This window comes from Fundulus heteroclitus, unplaced genomic scaffold, assembly GCF_011125445.2.
Source record: "Fundulus heteroclitus isolate FHET01 unplaced genomic scaffold, MU-UCD_Fhet_4.1 scaffold_130, whole genome shotgun sequence".
NCBI lineage: Eukaryota > Metazoa > Chordata > Actinopteri > Cyprinodontiformes > Fundulidae > Fundulus > Fundulus heteroclitus.
The window spans coordinates 191,093-209,629 of NW_023396542.1; the positions used below are offsets into that span (position 1 = coordinate 191,093).

General features: G+C 40.1%; 1 long non-coding RNA gene across 1 annotated transcript; it reads left to right on the forward strand.

Annotated features, from left to right (window-relative positions):
* Positions 1–16,538: 16,538 nt before the first annotated feature.
* On the forward strand, positions 16,539–17,258 carry LOC105922852. Its single transcript, XR_002427715.2, has 3 exons — positions 16,539–16,592; positions 16,843–16,919; positions 17,177–17,258. It is a non-coding gene; the product is annotated as an uncharacterized LOC105922852 (long non-coding RNA).
* Positions 17,259–18,537: the final 1,279 nt, after the last annotated feature.

Consider the following 18,537-nt stretch of genomic DNA (forward strand, 5'->3'; position numbering starts at 1 on the left):
CCTTTACCTTTTTATTAATATCTTCAAAACGAAAGCAGCACAAACGAAAATTTTTGCTTCACAAACCAGCACAAACGGAGTCGAGTTGATTGACATCAATTTCGTCTAATTTGAAGAAGGTGGGGGGGCTGGTTGACCTTTGATGACCTCTAAAACATTTGTTTATATCTTTAAAATGATAGCGGTACAAACGAAATTTTTTGCTGCACAAACCAGCACAAACGTAGCACAAACGTTTGACACCAATTTCATCTGATTTGAAGAGAGTGGGGGGGGGGGGGGGGCAACTTCACTCAGGTGAGCCACAGTCATCACCCAGCTCAAGACAAAAGGGTTTGTTGCAGCCCTGGATGAATTAAACACACTAACACATTGATGCATATTGATACTAAAACTGGAGCTTTTGGGGGATGAATAGATCGGAATGAGGTCGTTCACACTGTTGTGAAAAAAATCTGATTTCGGTCGCATTGCCCTGCAGTGTGAACGTAGCCTAAATGTATTTATTCCCAAGAGATAGTATTGGCATGGCAGATATTGATACTAAGACCAAAAACTAAAAACTTAGAAAAGCTGAATATAAACATAAACGGGTGGAATAAAGTATATAATATTTTACCTGAGGATTGTATTTGTAAGATGTGAAGTGCTGGACATACATGTTGCACAGTGTTTTTTTCATGCAGTTTGATCAGCATAAAATCACCAATTTGGGACAATGTTATAAGTTTTTATAACTTTTTTATACACTTTTTTATTTATGTTCAAATGAGATAGTTGCATGGACAGTTCTGAATTCTGTTTACCCATACTGCCATGGACAGTGAATCCAAACAAATAATCTGCAGGGTCTGTCACGATCCCTAGGCATTTGTGATTATTTATGTATGAGTTTTATCCTTGGGATCGTGCATTTGTTCTGTTTATTGTGTTTTCATTCATTCATTGTTCTTTTACCTTGATTATCCCACACCTGTGTCCAGTTTTTAGTTTTCAATTATCCTCTGTGTATTTAAGTTCTGGGTTTCTGTTTAGTCTTCGCTGGATCGTCAGTTGATTACCATTCAGTTCCCAGTCAGTTTATACTCAGTCAGTTCGTCTCTCTAGTTTGTTTTCTGTCTCAGTTTGTAACCTACCTTATGTTCCCTTTGGATTAAAAGGGAAAATAAGGTTCCTTCTCCACGCTTTACGCTTCTCCAGGAGTGAATGCTGCTTGTCGGGACTTTGAAGCAATCAACTGGTTCCCTTATATAGGACATTTTTGACCAATCTGTATATTATGATTGATTTTGACTTTGTAAAGTGCCTTGAGATGACATGTTTCATGAATTGGCGCTATATAAATAAAATTGAATTGAATTAAAATCACTTACCTACCTTCTGATGTCTCTGCCACCTTCACTGCACACCTTGGGCCTGTTTCAGAAAGGGGGTTAAGTGAAAACTCTGAGTATGTTAACCCTGAAATGAGGGAAACTCTGGGTTTTCTGTTTCAGAAAGGGAGGTAAGTTAAACCTGAGAAAGCAGAGTAAGTCAAGCCCGTTTCTAAAAGAGAGGTAACTTATACTCAGAGTCAGTTACCATGGCAATTTACTCTGTGAACCTAACCTGGTCGGGAGCAGGTTTTCTTCAGAAAACCCAGAGTTTATTTTGGTCTCCTCCCCTTTTTTAAAGAGGAAGTGGTGTTTAAACACCTCATCGATTCTTTGGGGACATATTCATTGCGCACATTTCAGTCACGCAGAGCGAATCAAAGGGAATGAAATGGCATGTCCATTTATGGATGATCCTGTTGACGAAGAGGCTGTATTACTTCGTAGGGAGTTACATTTACGTCGGGAAAGGATTTTGAGGCCCAGAGTGGATTTTTTGTCATATCCCTATCCATTTTTATTTGAGCGTTACCGTTTTTCTTTACAGTCAATAAGATACATCCATAATCTCATCCATCCGTACATCAGAAACATCAACCATCGCGGCCGTGCTCTTACATCCGAGCAGATTCTTTGAAACTCAGTTCTGGTTTCAAGTCTTCATTCTGTCGTGCTGTGAGTCCAACCTGGTTCCAAGTCTCCATTCTGCTGTGCTTCTGGTTCTGCTGCCTCCATGCTCTGGTTCCAACCTGCTTGCCAGTTCCTGCCTTCACCATCCTACTGCTTCAGCTCAGTACAGGACTCTTGGTTCCTTCCTCCACTATCCACAAATTTGAATAAACTGTTAAAACTTAACTCTGTTGTGGTTGTGTTTTGGTTCAATAACTAAACATGACAGAACGAACCGACCTCATGAACCCGACACCCACACAGAGCCTCCATTCAGGAACTGGCGAGAGAGATGTTGCTCAGCTCTCGGGCAACAGCGGAGCAGAGCAACTCATTGCCCAGACTCTTTTCGAAGAGACGGGGCTGATGGAGGAGCTCGAGTGGAACAACAAGGCTGCCATTGCTCAACTCTTCGGCAGGACGCCTCCTCCCAGACCCTCGTTCTCCGCCGCTGCTGCCTCCTCCACTTCTGCTGCTTGCACCGTTGCCGCTGCCAAATCCGCCTCAGCTCCCGCCACGGATCCAGACTCAGTTCATCTCACTCCTGCCGCTGCTACTGCTCCTGCCGATGCTGTTCCCACTTCCTCATCGTCAGCTGCAGCCACTCTCTCACCGCCCGGCTCCTCTCGACGCAGACGGCGGGCTCGTCAATGCCGGAACACGGCCACTGCTCAACCTAAGGCTAAGTTGGTTAGCACTGCTGCAATCCCTCTGCCTGGAGCTGACGTCACCTCCACGCCCCTGGTGAGTCAGTCCGACGGCGTTGCGGCTGCCCCAGCGAGCCAGAGCAGAAGCCGTCTCGTCACCTCTCGTCACCTCTCTTCCCCTGGTGAGTCAGCTGGATACAGTTGCTGCCGCTACTCGGGAGAGTCCAGCTAGAGCACCCCGGATCCATGAAAACCAGTTGTGGGATTTCTTTTATGGGGATAGGGAGTTTCCTGCTCAGCTCGCAGCCAAAGACCCAGATCCTGCTCAGCACGCAGCCAAAGACCCAGATCCTGCTCAGCACGCAGCCAAAGACCCAGATCCTGCTCAGCTCGCAGCCAAAAACCCAGATCCTGCTCAATCACAGCCAAAAGACTCCGTTCCTGCTCAGACCACAGCCAAGGACTCTGAACCTGCTCAGCCCACAGCCAAGGACCCAGTTCCCAGTCCAGTGTCCTACATGGGTGATGAGCACGCCAGTCTGCCGTCCGACGCGGGTGCAGTGCACGCCAGCCCGGCGTCCGACACGGGTACTGAGCACGCCATTTCGGTGTCCGACGGGGTGATCCAGGCGGGTCCTCCGTCCACCATCGACGCGGGGACCCAGGTGGGTCCACCACCTGTCAAAGATGTGGGGACCCAGGAGGGTCCACTGCCTATCAGAGATGCTGGGACCCTGGGGGATCCACTGCTTCCTGTAACCTGTAGCCAGGCGTCTCCTGTAACCTGTAGCCAGGCGTCTCCTGTAACCTGTAGCCAGGCGTTTCCTGTAGCCTGTAGCCAGGCGTTTCCTGTAGCCGGTAGCTCAGCGTTTCCTGTAGCCTGTAGCCCGGCGCCTCCTGAAACCTGTAGCCCGGCGCCTCCTGAAGCCTGTAGCCCGGGGCTTCCTGAAGCCTGTAGTCCGGGGCCTCCTGAAGCCTGTAGCCCGGGGTCTCCTGAAGCCTGTAGCCTGGGGTCTCCTGAAGCCTGTAGCCCTGTGGTCTCTGTAGCTTGTAGCCCTGTGGTCTCAGTAGCTTGGAGCCCCGTGGTCTCTGTAGCTTGTAGCCCAGTGGTCTCTGTAGCCTGTAGCCCCGTGGCCTCCGCAGCCTCTAGTTCCGTGACCTCAGTAGCCTCTAGTCCCAGTGACCTCTGTAGTCTCTAGTCCTGGGACCTCTGTAGTCTCTAGTCTTGTGACCTCTGTAGCCTCTAGTCTTGTGACCTCTGTTGCCTCTAGTCCTGTGACCCCTGTAGCCTCTAGTCCTGCGACCTCCGTTGCCTGTAGTCCAGGAACACCTGTGTCCTGTGGCCCTGCTTCACCCTTAGTCGATAGCTGCTTGTCTTCTAGGGTACTTTTCCACCACTGGCCACTTCAGACTTTGCTACTTTCAGCGCCGGGGTCGCCCACCGCAATGCCCGTGTCTGACTTTGCCTCGTCAGACACGTGACTTTGCCCCTTTATTAATAATGAAAAAGCATGCTGATGGCAACTGAATTCTGTGGTAGTCCAGAGACTATAGAGCATGTTATTGTACACTGTAATAAATATCAGGAAGAAAGACAAAGACTAGTCTTACAATTACAAGGAGAACAGATGAGGCTAAACTTAGAAGAAATTCTGCAAAGAAACACAGGGGAAATGAGTTTAAACTATGTAATTGGCTTCCTGAGGAATACAGGACTAATTAAAAGAATTTAGTATGATCTTTTTGTTTGTTTTGTTTTGTTTTTATTGGTTTGTTTCCTTATGTTTGTTTGTTTGTTTGTTTGTTTTATTTGTTTGCAATTAGGAAAGGTTAGACTCCAGTACCATACTCCAGTCCAGTTGGTGGCGGTAATGCACCATTAAAGTAAGTTGCCAACCGCCATAAAAACCGAAAGAAGAAGTGGACTGTCTTGTACAACATACTGCCGATATGAATGAGCGGTTCACTCAACTGCAGAATTCGGTAAACTCCAGGTTGCTGTCCATAGAGGACAAGTTGGCGGCTCTGCAGTCGAACAACTGTGCGGGAGAGACTTACTCCAAGAAGAGAAGACGGGTGCACAATCCCAAGCTTGCGGTAAGAATATGTTCAGTGAATGCTAGCTAAGCTAAAAGTAGCCTAGCCTAAAACCAACGCTAAGAATAGCCTAGTAGCCTTGCAAAAGAACAAGCTTTATTAAAGTGTATTTTTTGTTACAGGAAGGAGTACTGCAATCTTCACAACTCGGAGACAAATTGCAGGCGCTATGAATTGGAGCAAGACGGTGACCTCCTATTTGCTCGGAGCAATATCTGCAAGTCCAGATTTACACAATGTTGATAAAGACGACATTGTGTGTAAGTGACTTGTTTTTACTGCTTCTCCTTCCTTGTTTAGTGTTACTGTGACTTGCGTTGGATTTTTATTCATACCACTCTCATTTAATTGTTTTCCAGACGGTACACAGCCAGAAAACTCATTGCGGGCGGAAGCTGCGGTTCAGCTCGGAGTCGAGCGAGAAGAAAGAAGGTAAGACTTTATTTGGTGACTATTTTTCAGGTGCATTGTTAGATGTGTTGTGTCCATATGGAGTGCATCCCATCGCACAGTACTGATTCATTTGTTTTTTTACAGCTGCTGGAATCGAGACAGAGTGTGCTAGCGGATGACGAGGTGGAACTCTGTAAGTCTGCCACCGTAGACCTCATGTCTGACGAAGAAGATGACGTCGTTGGCGGGGTCTCTGGATGGATTGTACGGCCGTCGTCATTTCGTAGGCTGGATCTCTCTGAACTCTGTGTGAAGCTGCAGTCCCGGTTAGAGGCGACGCCGAAGTACAGAGCCATGCACATAGGCATCTGCACAACGGACCTGTCTCGGAAAGAACGCCGCCAGTTACCTACAACCCCAAGGAGGCAAACGGACAGTTCACGGAGTTGTAGTTTTTGGATAATCCCCTGCCATGTGTGGGCAGATTCTCGCATTGTATATAGTTGTGTTTGTTTTAATAAAGCTCTTTCTTTGCATAAACATCTTCCTGGCAAATGTTAATTTCCTCTATAAATTCATTCATGTCCTCGATAGTAGCCTAATAATAGTGTAGTAGCCTACATAGGATAACATGAATATACAGCATAATATATATATATATATTATGAGAGAGAGAGAGAGAGAGAGAGAGAGAGAGAGAGAGAGAGAGAGAGAGAGAGAGAGAGAGAGAGAGAGAGAGAGAGAGAGAGAGAGAGAGAGAGAGAACATTCAAGCCTGGCCTGGCCAAGTGTGGTTTTGCTGCCAATCACAAGTGATTTTACTTGTTTGAAAGTAGCGGTTTCATCCAATACTGAGTAAGGTTATTCAGGCCAGGCCTGGCCGGCCGCGCGGTTTCGCTGCATTCATATGCTAATTAGGGCCATTAGTACAGCTGAAAGCTCTCCACATATGTCATTGTCCGGTTCCGACAATTTGTGGCACTGACAAACGGCGACAAGCGCGGGTTGCAAATTGTCGTCAACTCCCGAAAATGAGGGAGATCTGCGGTCGTTTACGGGGACGAAAATCTCACTTTTCATGCAGTGATTTGTCATAATTGATGGTGTTTGGAGTAGGCTACTGACAACTGTATGGGGTACTGTTGGGACAGGAGGCTCCAAGAGGCAGATATTACCATCCAAATCTGTTGGGACCAACAAAAAACCCAACCCAAAGTAATATAAATGGAAATATCACATTTAGTCTATATATATAAAAAATAACACTGTAGGTAGACCTCTTACATGTTATGAAGGAACTTAAACCTTCTGGAGTGACTGGCTCTGATGAAGTCCCTCCAGGAATTCCCTCAGCCATTGGCCTTCCAGCATTTAGGCTCAGGGCCATCTCTTCTGCATTTGTCAGGGGTGGTGGTGCAGGTCCTCCCCCTGTTTTACGAGCCTCTGCCTTCTGTCTGTTGGCTGAGTAGAAGTCAAATGAGAATGAACATTTAGACCTATGTCAAAAATGCTGCTGCACTGCTAGACACTGAATGCCATTTAGTCATTTAATATGTCAAATGTTTGTAAAGCCAGGTAGCTACTCTACTCCTATGGTGTGCTCAAGGCTTACCTGCTTGAAGTAAGTTTTTATATTTCATTTTTAGCTGCTGCCATGTTCTTTTGATGCCTGCAGGATTGCACCTATCCATGAAAATTAAATTACGTTTAATAAAATACTGTTCTTCCAGTTTCACCTCTGATATTATAACAGTTGGGTAAGTTACTCTAAAATAGTTCTTAATTACTGTCTACAAATTTTATCTTCAACAAGTCTAATTAGATTAATAATTACTGTCTCTAGAAAGTATTGGTCTACTTACTAATTTGTTTTACTTACTTATTAATTACTTTCTAAATCCCAAATCAACCTCAACCACTTGAACAATACAAGGAGAGACAAGAAACTGCACTTCTAATGCTTTCAAATAAACAATATTCAATTGCATGAATTAATCTTAAATTGACCAAAGTGTGTAACTAGAGGAAGAAAGTTAAATTAAAAATATACCTTTTAAAATTTGATATTAAATCCACTATTGTTTTATAGTCTTTAATTTAATTACAGTATTTAGATGACTTAGTAACTTAATTCATTACACCCAACACTGTATAAAAGTAATTAAAATGTAAACTTACGCATTGACTCGAGCAGCTATTTTCACCCAAGCTAACTCTCTCTCCTTCGCCGCTGCAGCCGTGTTGCTTTTTTTTTTTAAATACATGTTCAAATTCTGCATATGCTTGCATAAGCACATCCAGTTTTGCTGGTGAGAAATATGCACACCTTTTTTTGTCTGACGCTGTTGCCATGGTGACTCGTAATATCTGCGCTCTATTGATAATGGCTTTTTATTGTTGTGGTGCACACGCTTAACTCAGAGTCAGTCAACTCAGAGTTGATTGAACTAACTCATTTCAGCTGTTCTGAAACCCAAAACTCAGAGTTTCCCATCTCAGGCTAAGTCAACTCAGAGTTCAAGTTTTAACTCAGAGTTGGTTGAACCTCCTTACTGAAACAGGCCCCTGGTCCTCAACAAGAATCTCATACTTCGACAGGGTCAACATGGACATGTGTGAGACCATGCAGACTTTTGTCATCATGGAGAGGGAGGGCTTTGTGCTTATTCACTGTATTATTCAAAACGCATTTACAGGAGCATATGCATGGTCCCTTGGTGGAGGACAGAGAGGATAAGTAGATCCAGAAGGGTTTTGTGGCACACATCAGAAATTAAAGGACAATGCAGGGGCGTGAACGGTTGCTTCTGCAAAGGCCAATCATTTCTGATAAATGACACAAAGAAATGTAAAACCAATTATTAATACTCTAACGTTTTATCGGGCTGCACAGTGGAACAGTGGGTAGCGCTGGTGCCTTGCAGCAAGAAGGTTCTGGGTTCAAATCCAACCCTGGGTCTTTCTGCATGGAATTTGCATGTTCTCCCTGTGCATGTGTGGGTTCTCTCTGGGTACCCTGGCTTCCCCCCACAGTCCAAAAACATGACTGTTAGGTTAATTGGCTTCCCACTTAGGTGTGTGTGTGAATGGATGATTGTCTCTGTGTTGCCCTGTGACAGGCTGGCGACCTGTCCAGGGTGTACCCCGCCTCTTGCCCAGTGTCGGCTGGAGATAGGCACCAGTGACCTCATGAGGGATTAAGAGGTTTGGGAAATGGATGGGTGTTTTTATTCACAGTTAAAAGCCTATGTTTTTCCACAGGAAGCGGCTGAGTAAACTATTTAATGTCTCTAGTTGTGACATGTTGACAAGGTAACCAGCTCTGGCCACAGAACCTAGAAAGTATTATTTCAACTGTCTCGACCTTTGTGTCAACGCAATAATTCAGAACAATCAGGCTACTTGACCGGAACTTCTTTTATAGGTGTCCTATAACACTTTTTAACACCCAGCAGCAAATAAGAATCGAGTATTCACCCAGACCATGGTATAATTATAGTTATTTGTGATGTTGAGGTCTGAAAAATATGAATTAATTATAATTAAAAACTACAACTGCCTCTGGACTGTAAGTGAGATCAGAGCCTCTTTAATTTTGACCAGTAGATGTTTTTAAGACAGTTTTAAGGTCAATGGAAAAAAAAAACAATAATAACAGGAGCCGTTTGAACCTGATAAAAATGCAAAAATTCTCAGGGCTTCTTGAGTGCACTTCAGGTCAATGAACCATCTTGCTGCACAGTCAGTTAAAACTGGACTGACTGGATGGACGCACAAGTCTAAGTTTCAAGCCAGTGTGGCTCAGTTAGTCCAATCACCAGAGCTCAGCTCTACACCCTCATCCCAGTATGCAAATCAGGATCAGCAAAACACATTTAAAATAGACAAACACATGACTGTTCCTTGTGAATGAGCCTTCACTGATATTTTACAACTGATCTGTTGTTTTAACCCTGTACAACACCTTCTCACAGCAGGGAGTAATGTAAATAAATGAAGGCAGCCAAACTTATATTTGCATTAAACTTTAAACCAACTGATCAAACATGTAGACATGGGTATACAAAAAGTGCTTATAAAAAAAAATTCAAAATTCAGCTGTTGAGGAAAAGGAAACCAATGTGATTGTGGTGAAGTTTGGGAAATTTCAATTAGTTTTTTTGTCTTTCTTTATCCAGAGTTCCTGTTCAGTGAACTGGAGTTTTTATATGAAAGGTGTGTGGAAACCCTGAAATCATGTACCTAACAAAAAAGTAAAATGTTTCTGTAAAACACATTTTCACAGACAGGATGTCACAAAATGCTTCACAACAGTCTTTATATTTGAAAAAGAAAACAGTGACACACGAAATTGTGTCTTTACAGTTGTATTTTAAGAAAGTCACAAAGCCATTCAGAACATTATTCAGATCTCTGTTTTCTACCTGATAAATGACAGCTTTACTGGACCTGAGAGAGAGGAGGCCTCTGTTTCAGTAAAAAAAAAGTAACTGTGTCAGGGAAGTTTACTTCCCTGACACAGTTCCAAAAGCACCTCAAAACACACCTTTTCTCTCTTGCCTACCCTCCCTAAACCCCCACCCTTTCCCTACCCCCCTACTCCCACTCTTGTAAAGCGACCTTGGGTATCCTGAAAGGCGCTATATAAATTTAAGTTATTATTATTATTATTAATTGTTTCGTAGTTGTTTCAGTCCTCTCTTTTTCTTTATGTTGCAAGTTTTGTCTCTTTACACAAGGATTTGATGTTTGCGTCATTTGTTTACATTTATTTGGCTTTATTAAATGTTCAGGCAAAGTGTGGCATTGTACATATAACCTAATTCATAAAGATGAAGTAATTAATGTTTGGTTTTGTAAACCATTGTGTACACTGCTAAATGGAAAAATGAGAATAGCCCATATTTTGAGAGAAAATAAAACAAAACCCCTTTCTTGCAGAAGACATCTTAAAGTTAAATACTATTCACATTTTTCACTTTGGGACACGACCTGTGGCTAGAAATAAGATTTATTTGTGAATCTACTGCAGACAAAATATTAAGATGCAGTTAGAGGGGGAAAATGAGGAAAATTAAATTTAAAAAAACATACGCCTTCATATGCTGCGTACAAGCTGTGTGTTAAATAGGCTACATTGTAGTGGTGAGAACAGAGATTAACTGCCAGCAATAAAATAATTTATTAAGGTTATGAATGAGTGTCACATTTCAAAAGAGGAAATTTAGCATCGAAGCAGAAAATTGATGAACTGGAGCTGACTACACTTCCTGCATTTAATTTTTTTTTTATCAGATCATTTTTTTCTTTTTTTTTTTATTCTGATCTTTATCATTCAAGTTTAAACTCCACCATGAAAATCTTCCACACCCAGGACTATAAATAGAAAATAGGAGGGAGTGGATGAGAGGAAGTCTCTGGTAGTATAAATGCTCCTGGTCTCTAGTGTCTCAGTTTTAGTGCAGAGAATTTGACTTGTTCAACATGTTGCTCTCTCTGCTGCTGCTGCTGCTGATCGTCAGAGGTTCACAAGCCTCTCATTATCGTGGCACTATGGTGACCTACTACCCAAAGGAAACTTCAGATGGATCAGTTTCTGTAAGTACAGATTATTTGTAAATTATTTTGTTTAACTCTTTAAAAAAATCAATCACAACTGATACTACTTCTTAAAAACCTACAGGTGATTCTTCGCTTTAAGTTTAACTTCAATACCTGTGAATCTGGTTCATTTTCTTGCACTGGAAACTGTGGTACTGAAAGTGTGATTCATTCAAACACCAACATTGAACAAGTCACTGGTTCTTGGTGTCAGACTGAGAAAATCACATTTCGGTCTCTTCCCAACAACTCTCCATTTCAGCTTGAGTGAGTCCACATTAAAGTGTTTTAAACAATATTTGACTATTTTGATTCTCTGTGTGAGGAGAGATTAGATATTCAGATGCTTAATTTGCTCAATTAAACAGCAAGTCATAGACAAATTATAATTACATGAGTGATCTTTGTTTACAACTTTAAACTAATTTGGAACATAAATTCCAGGTATAACAGTAGTGCCTGGTTCAACAATAAAAATGGCATTGGCCCCTGGAGAGCTGTGGCAGACGTTGAATTGAGGATCCGGTCCGACACCAACAAACCCAACTCATCACCACAGACCACCATCTTTCCTGGCCTGAGGTAGTCCTGCAGTCATTTGGATAATATGTTGACAATTTTAGTTTTAGAAAATGACAACACAATTGTGTTTTAAAGGTGTGAAAATCTTAAACTGATTTCAAATTACCTCTATTTTATCGTCTTCAGATTTTTTGTTCTGTTTTTTTTAGCAGAACCTATGGAATTTAATTAGTACAGCATTACATAAGCTTGAATCCATCTAAATATGTCCATAAAACTGTAACTGTGACACAAGTGAGTTTTTGTAAAGCATATTTTAGTCATCAGGGTGGGATTTGAACCAAGGACCTTGTTTCTGTAAGGAAATGGTGAATAATATTAATTTTATGAATAATTTTTTATATGATCAACAAATCATCAAAGGAGGAGAATACATCTTTGATATGATGACAACAAATAGTCATGCTCTACAATAATGGATTTCTATATATTTTTGCTCCCTCAGAGTTCCTTCAAACTGTGATAGAAATATTAACCTGTTGGCCTTCGACCCAGATGGAGACGAGGTTAAATGCAGATATGCTGATTTATCGTTGAGTGAATGTGACTCACCCTGCACACCTCCACCTGTTCTCAGCTTATCCTCTGTAAGTAACAAATATTAATCTCATGTTAGACAAATCCATAGTTTATATGAGTCTGAAAATGAAAAGCTACATACACTGGTGTGTTAGAGGCACAAGCAAATAATCTGCATTCTAATAATTATTATTGCTGTTGTTGTTATAATGGGTTTCTTTTATTTTTCAAAATGAAGTTAGTAGTTCTCTTCCTCACTCCACTGTCCTGTAAATGAACAATACAAGCCCAACCAAATTGTTTTTACGAGAAAAATTTGTCACATCAACAGGATCTTATTTGCTAGAATCAACAACTTTTATCCTCACAGGTGAACACCACATAAAATAAAAGTGCAATGCTAAATAAAGTGCTAGTAAAAATGCTTTTAATTAAATACAAAGGTGCTCTACACATAATCATGGTAAAAATAGTGCCAGTAACCAAGACCTCTTCATTACAATGTCACACCAAATTTGAAGATGCACTTCATTTCCTAACAAGCTCACACAATAAAATTTTTCTATTATAGCTGAGGGAAGCACTACTAATAAAAATGAACCTCTCATAAATAAATACAAACTAACCTTTCAACTACATTTTTGTCCAATAACCTACTTTATTAGTATTATAAAATTTCTCATAATTATAATATGGCACAAATTATTCAGTTTATCCAGAGATTGTTGTGTGTGTTCTTGCAGAATTGTATCCTCTCATTTAATGCAACTTCAAGCAGTAATAAAGGCTCGTATGCAGTCCAGATGGTGATGGAGGACTTTCCCAGACAGGAAATCAACCTGACTCATACTGATGGATCAAACATTGAGAAAACTACAAGCGATAGAATCAGCATGATACCCATCCAGTTTGTTTTTCAAGGTACAATCTGATCACGTGGTTATTATGTTTACAGACAGAAAAAGCTACTCTGACATTGAAGTGAGTTTTATATATATATATATATCTAGTGAGGGCAATCCTCCATTGACCATGATGGTGTCCTAGTTGAGGTCAAGGAGGACACAAGCGCAAAGCATGGCATTTCCAGAGGTTTAATAATAAACAAAGAAAACTTACATTATATTCTTTATCAGAAAATCAGGCAGGAAACACAGGAACACATGCACAGAGGAATCAGAGTGGAAGGTGGCATAAGTCCATGCAAGAGCAGAGAAACCAACAGAGGTAACTATTTATAATATATGTAGAGTGGAGCAATGAAACAGAAGACAGGAAAATAATCTCAGGAAATTAGGGGCAGCAGAGACCGATGAGGGCAGAGAAGTCAGGGAGGAAACTGAGTTAGGGTTGACAGGAAAAAAATAATACAAAGTAAACTTAAAAAGACTAAAAAAATAATGCACAAAAGTAAGAGCTAAAGAAAAGAAAAGCACAATCCAGGAAATTAACAAAACCTGTAAAAAATAAAGGAAAATCAAAAAACAAAAGAAATGTTCCTGTATTCACAAAGAATCCTAAGACTAAAAGTAGCTATTAGGAAAAAACTTGCAATGCAATGCAATATGGATATAAAGTATTTAAAAGATAAAGAAAATTGTTATGTGGTGGTAATATTTTGCACAGTATTTGATAAGTATTAAGCAATGGTTTTACAGGCGTAACTTTCCTAAAAGTTCTGAACAAAAGATTAATCGCGAGAAGTTCACAGATTAATCTTTTAAACAAGGCATTGTAGCATAACTTCTGCCAAGGATATGCACACAGTTTACAGACAAACTTACTATTTATACTTTAAATTATTTTGGCTGGCTGAGGTTGTTTCTTTCTTGGTCTGTTCCAGTGGATCCTGCAGCACCATCCTGCACAGAAGGTGCTTATCTGGTGCCAAGGTTTCTGACTCCAACTCCAGAACACGGAACTCGGCTCTACAGTTCAGTCAATCAGACTTTGAAGATCAACATCAGAGTACAGACAGCTCATTCTCTGTAAGGAAACGCAAAACATATGAAAATCAGATTCAGTTGAAACAAAACAGAAGCGGGTACACGCTGTACTTCCTTGTTAAAACGGGTTGTTTTTGTGGACATTTGACTTAGGCTGGAATTAGACAACATCAGTTTTATTAAGGGAAGGCAAGTTTATTTGCAAGGCACATTTTTTAAAATAGAATAGACAATGGCAATACTAAACATGTGTGTGTGTGTGTGTGTGGGGGGGGGGGGGGGTACAACCTTGATGTAAAAGAATTTAGCGTTTAAATATTTTTGAAGGTTTCTGGTAGTTTGTTCATGTTTAGTGTAGCATAAAACACAGAAATATGGTATAAATGTAGAAGAAAATATTTTGGTTCTGTCTTAAATCTTTTAAAGCTTGTTTTGAAAGTATGTATTTGTATATATTTAAACAAAGAAAGGATCCAGTTTAAAAAGGAAAAGAATACCGTAAAAAAAACACCTTTTTCCTGTTCAGAATATTAACTTTAAGATGTTGGAGAAAAGAGCTGATTTGTTTTTAGGTGGTAAAAAGTTGGAATTACATAACAATCATGTACATTTTGTCTTTGACAAAGGATCACTGAGCTCCTGTACAGCGGGCCGTACAAAGTATCCAAGGCTACTTATGAATCAGGAAACTTTATACTGACCTGGACACCATCTGCAAGCGAGGCTGGACAGAGCCACCCCATCTGCTTTGTCGTCCAGGCAAAGTCAGTATTTGATCCTTATTAACGTTTTTATAGTTGTACAAAGTATACAGAAAAAAGTGATTGATAAAAAATCTAAAAGTCTTAAAATATTGTATTACAGTGGCACAATCCCTTGCTGAAAATTGCATACAAATGGTTGGAGCATACAGGAAGAGAGGAATATTTGACCATTCCTCTTGTTAGTCCGAGCTGATTTTTATTTTTATTAATTTGATAACAATAAAGGTAGTTTTTAAACACAGAATAAAACGAAGAGACATTGTTTTCCCTTCTGGATGACATCTGCATATGACGTTTTGTGATTTTTTTTTTTTTTACATGTTTCAGATTGATAAACAAGTTTTAATATCCGTCTGACATAAGCAGATCAGTTCAGAATAATATTTTCTTATGATAATTTTTCATAGAATTGGAGACCTAGTGGCTTTAGAGCAGGCTGCTTGTTTTCTGGAAGGCTGCATCTTCCCCTGTTCAAATCCTACAGACTGCCACTGTAGGTCCCTGAGCAAGACCCTATGCCCAAGATTGCTCCCTGGGCACAGCACAGCGCAGGCCATTGTTCCCGCTGGGGTGGATTAAATGCAGGAAATATTTCATTGAAATGTCAAACATTGCAATGAAAAATGAAGTTAACTGTTATTATCTGTCAAGCGAAGAACTCTGTAAACCTCAATAAGCCTGTGTAAAACAGGCTATATACATGTATATAGCCTGTTTTACATGTAATGTTGCTAAGTACATGCTAAAAGATTCTAGTTTAACAAAATAAAAATCAATAGACCCCTCTTTTAATAAGAAACATGACCCTTTTTTATGTTTTGGATCCTTGAATTTGCAGATCCAATTTGACAACTTTGCTTATTAACTTAAAGTTTAGCAAATTTGGTTTTGGTTTAGTTTATTGTTCAGCAGGTAAAACTATGGTGAATAGCTGAATAGCCTGTAATTGTGCAGCGCTTTATCAAGTCCAAGGCACTTCACACTACATTCACACCCTGATGGTGGAGAACTGTGTTAGTAGCCACAGCTGCCCTGGGGCAGACTGACAGAGGCGAGGCTGCCAGACAATCTGTCGCCACCCAGCCCCTTTGACCTCAGGCAGCAGACAAAGCAGGTGAATTGTCTTGCCCAAGGACATAATGTTAAGGGTTATGCAATCACAGAGACTGGAGCTGCAGAAAGCAGTTAACAGGGACACAGCAGATAACCCATGGATGCCAAGGACTTCACAGATGTGGCATGCATATACCGATGCACAGTTATCTATGTGCAGAATGGACACGTGGAAATCGCTGGAGCCAGGCTAGCAGTGACATGTTTCATAAAGACAACATGGGAAGAATCAACCAATCCTGCAGGAGGTCTTTGGCGGTAGGCAGAGGGCCTGGTGGCACTGATGTATGGCCATCGGACTTGATGAAGAGCTTTACAAGTAGAAACCATTTACCATCCTTATAAGCTGATGTAAGTGATAGGGTTGGCACTTTTGCGTCCAGATTTTACCCATCTCACACTGTTTTATGTATGAGAGTCCAGTAATGAAGCTGTCTGCCTTTTTAGATTAAATATGTTAAAGTATAGTTTCTGTTTCAGGAGTATTTTTATTACTATAGAGGTCTGCAATAGAGAAGACCTCATTTACATATAAAGAACCGGGGAGAACCACAACTGGGTGTTTTTAAATGATAACAGGACGAACTGGAAACCCACTAGTAACAGGCAAACTCCTCCCTCCTGAGCTACAGTCACCCCTAAACAAATTAAAATGAAACAATTGCGATTAAAAAAAGATCCAAAAGAAAACTTTTTCTAAATTTTGTATTTATTCGAAAAATATATTTTTATCCAAAAATACTTCAGATTTGGAGGATTTGTTTGATTATTTTAGGGTACTTTACATCAGAGTCTAACAATAAAACTTCTATGCTGTATTATCCCCACAGTGTCTCTACATCTGTTTACCAGTCTGAGCTTCGATGTGTTATTGTGACGGTTCGGAACAGTAAGTCTAATTCTCTCTGGTTCAAATCTACAAACTTTCAGTTTTGTGTATCTCAATCATGTTTCTGCTGTTGTATTCACAAAACCTATTGTGACTTCAATCACTGTCATTGTGTCCATTGTTCCTTTGACAAGTACAGATCCTCCAAGACCAAATTGTCTTGGAGTATGAAAGCATAGATGGGAAAGGAGTAGTATTGCAGATGGCTGCTGTTAACTATTCTGATCTTGTTGATCTCTTCTCCTTCCAGCTTTTCTTGCTGTTCTGAATCTGAACATCCCGACTACGCTGTCACTGAACGACGAAAAAGACCGAATCCTCAAAGCGGTCAGTATGTCCCAGAGATTATTGCAAATAATTAAAATCTGATGTTGTGGATTTTTTACTTTCTGTGCACCTGTTCATGGGTTTCCAGAAATTGTCACTTAAGAAAAATGTAGTACGGTTGCCAATGTCGAATGTCAACAGATGATTGTTAGCATAGAGATGCCTGTTAATTGTGTTATTAATCCGTTACTGTTTATGAGGCAGAACTGACTGTTTCTAACCCAAATGTTTTTGTTTTGTTTTGTTTTGTTTTGCAGATCAAGGATAAACTGATTGAAAAAGGGTTCCAACAAAATATAACTTTTTGCCTGGTGAACAACAGCTCACCAGATAATGTGTGAAAAAAAGAAATTAAATGAAAATGAAAACAAAGCTACACAGGCTCATCTAAGTGGTCCTCCTGCAATTTGCAGAAATGGACGACTCCCGATCAGAAACAACCAATCAGAGCCAGGATCCAGGAGCCTGGCTCTGATTGGTTGTCAGCTGTGTCAGTTATTCTTGTGTATTTAACAATATTTATGTTTACATTTTAAATTAAAAAATCTATTTTTTGTGTCCTTCAACTTGGTGATTTTAGCCCATGTGGCTAAAAATCTGGACACCAGCACCTAAACCTTTTATGTGTCGCTTCATGCTTGCTCAGTATGAGAGATTGCTGCAAAGCCATGTACAATGCAGACGACTCTCCCTGTAGCTCTACGCTTCTTCAGGAGTGAATGCTGCTTGTCGGGACTTTGAAGCAATCAACTGGTTCCCTTATATAGGAAATTTTTGACCAATCTGTATAATATGATTGATTCTGACTTGGAAAGTGCCTTGAGATGACATGTTTCATGAACTGGGGCAATATAAATAAAATTTAATTGAAAATGTAATTTTAACAGTTTTATGAACTTATACTTTTAGGTAATGAGACTAAATCTGTAGTTTTAATACTAACACATATCAAGTAGTGTGCACTTTTTATACAGGTGTTCCAATTATATAAAATAGGAATACTTGAAGAGATATATAATTATTATTGTTTTTTAGTCAAATGATGACCAACAATGACAGATTAGAAATATCTTTCTGCAAATGCAAGTGAAAAAGTTATTTTTAGTAGTTCTTCTATATTTGCAAACATTTTCCACATCAGAATATTATTAATATAAAAGTTGCATTTTTTTAGATTCTATTTATGTTATCCAGCTACAGACTGTGTTTTTTAGTGTATAATATAACCACGGTCTATGCTCAATGTTTTCATGTGAGATTTAACTTGTATGTAAAAAGGGGTAGAGAAAAGAAAAATACAATTATAGTGATGAATTTTTGTTTTTCATAATCCTTCAGACATTTCACTGTGTATAATTGATTATGGGTGGCAACCTCAGGTATTTCAGCTATAACAACTGATTGGAGGGGGTGTTTGCGACAGATCACACTTTTAAATATTTTGACTGGCAATCAAATAAGCTAAGAGGTAAAGAAAGAGGTAGTGTATGGATTTATAAATTCACATGCCTTGTTTATTTCTCAGTTTTTATAAAGAGAAAGTGACTTGACCACCATGTTTCTGTTGGTGCTGCTGCTCAGCGGTTCAAATAATCACATTTATAAGGCACTATGATGA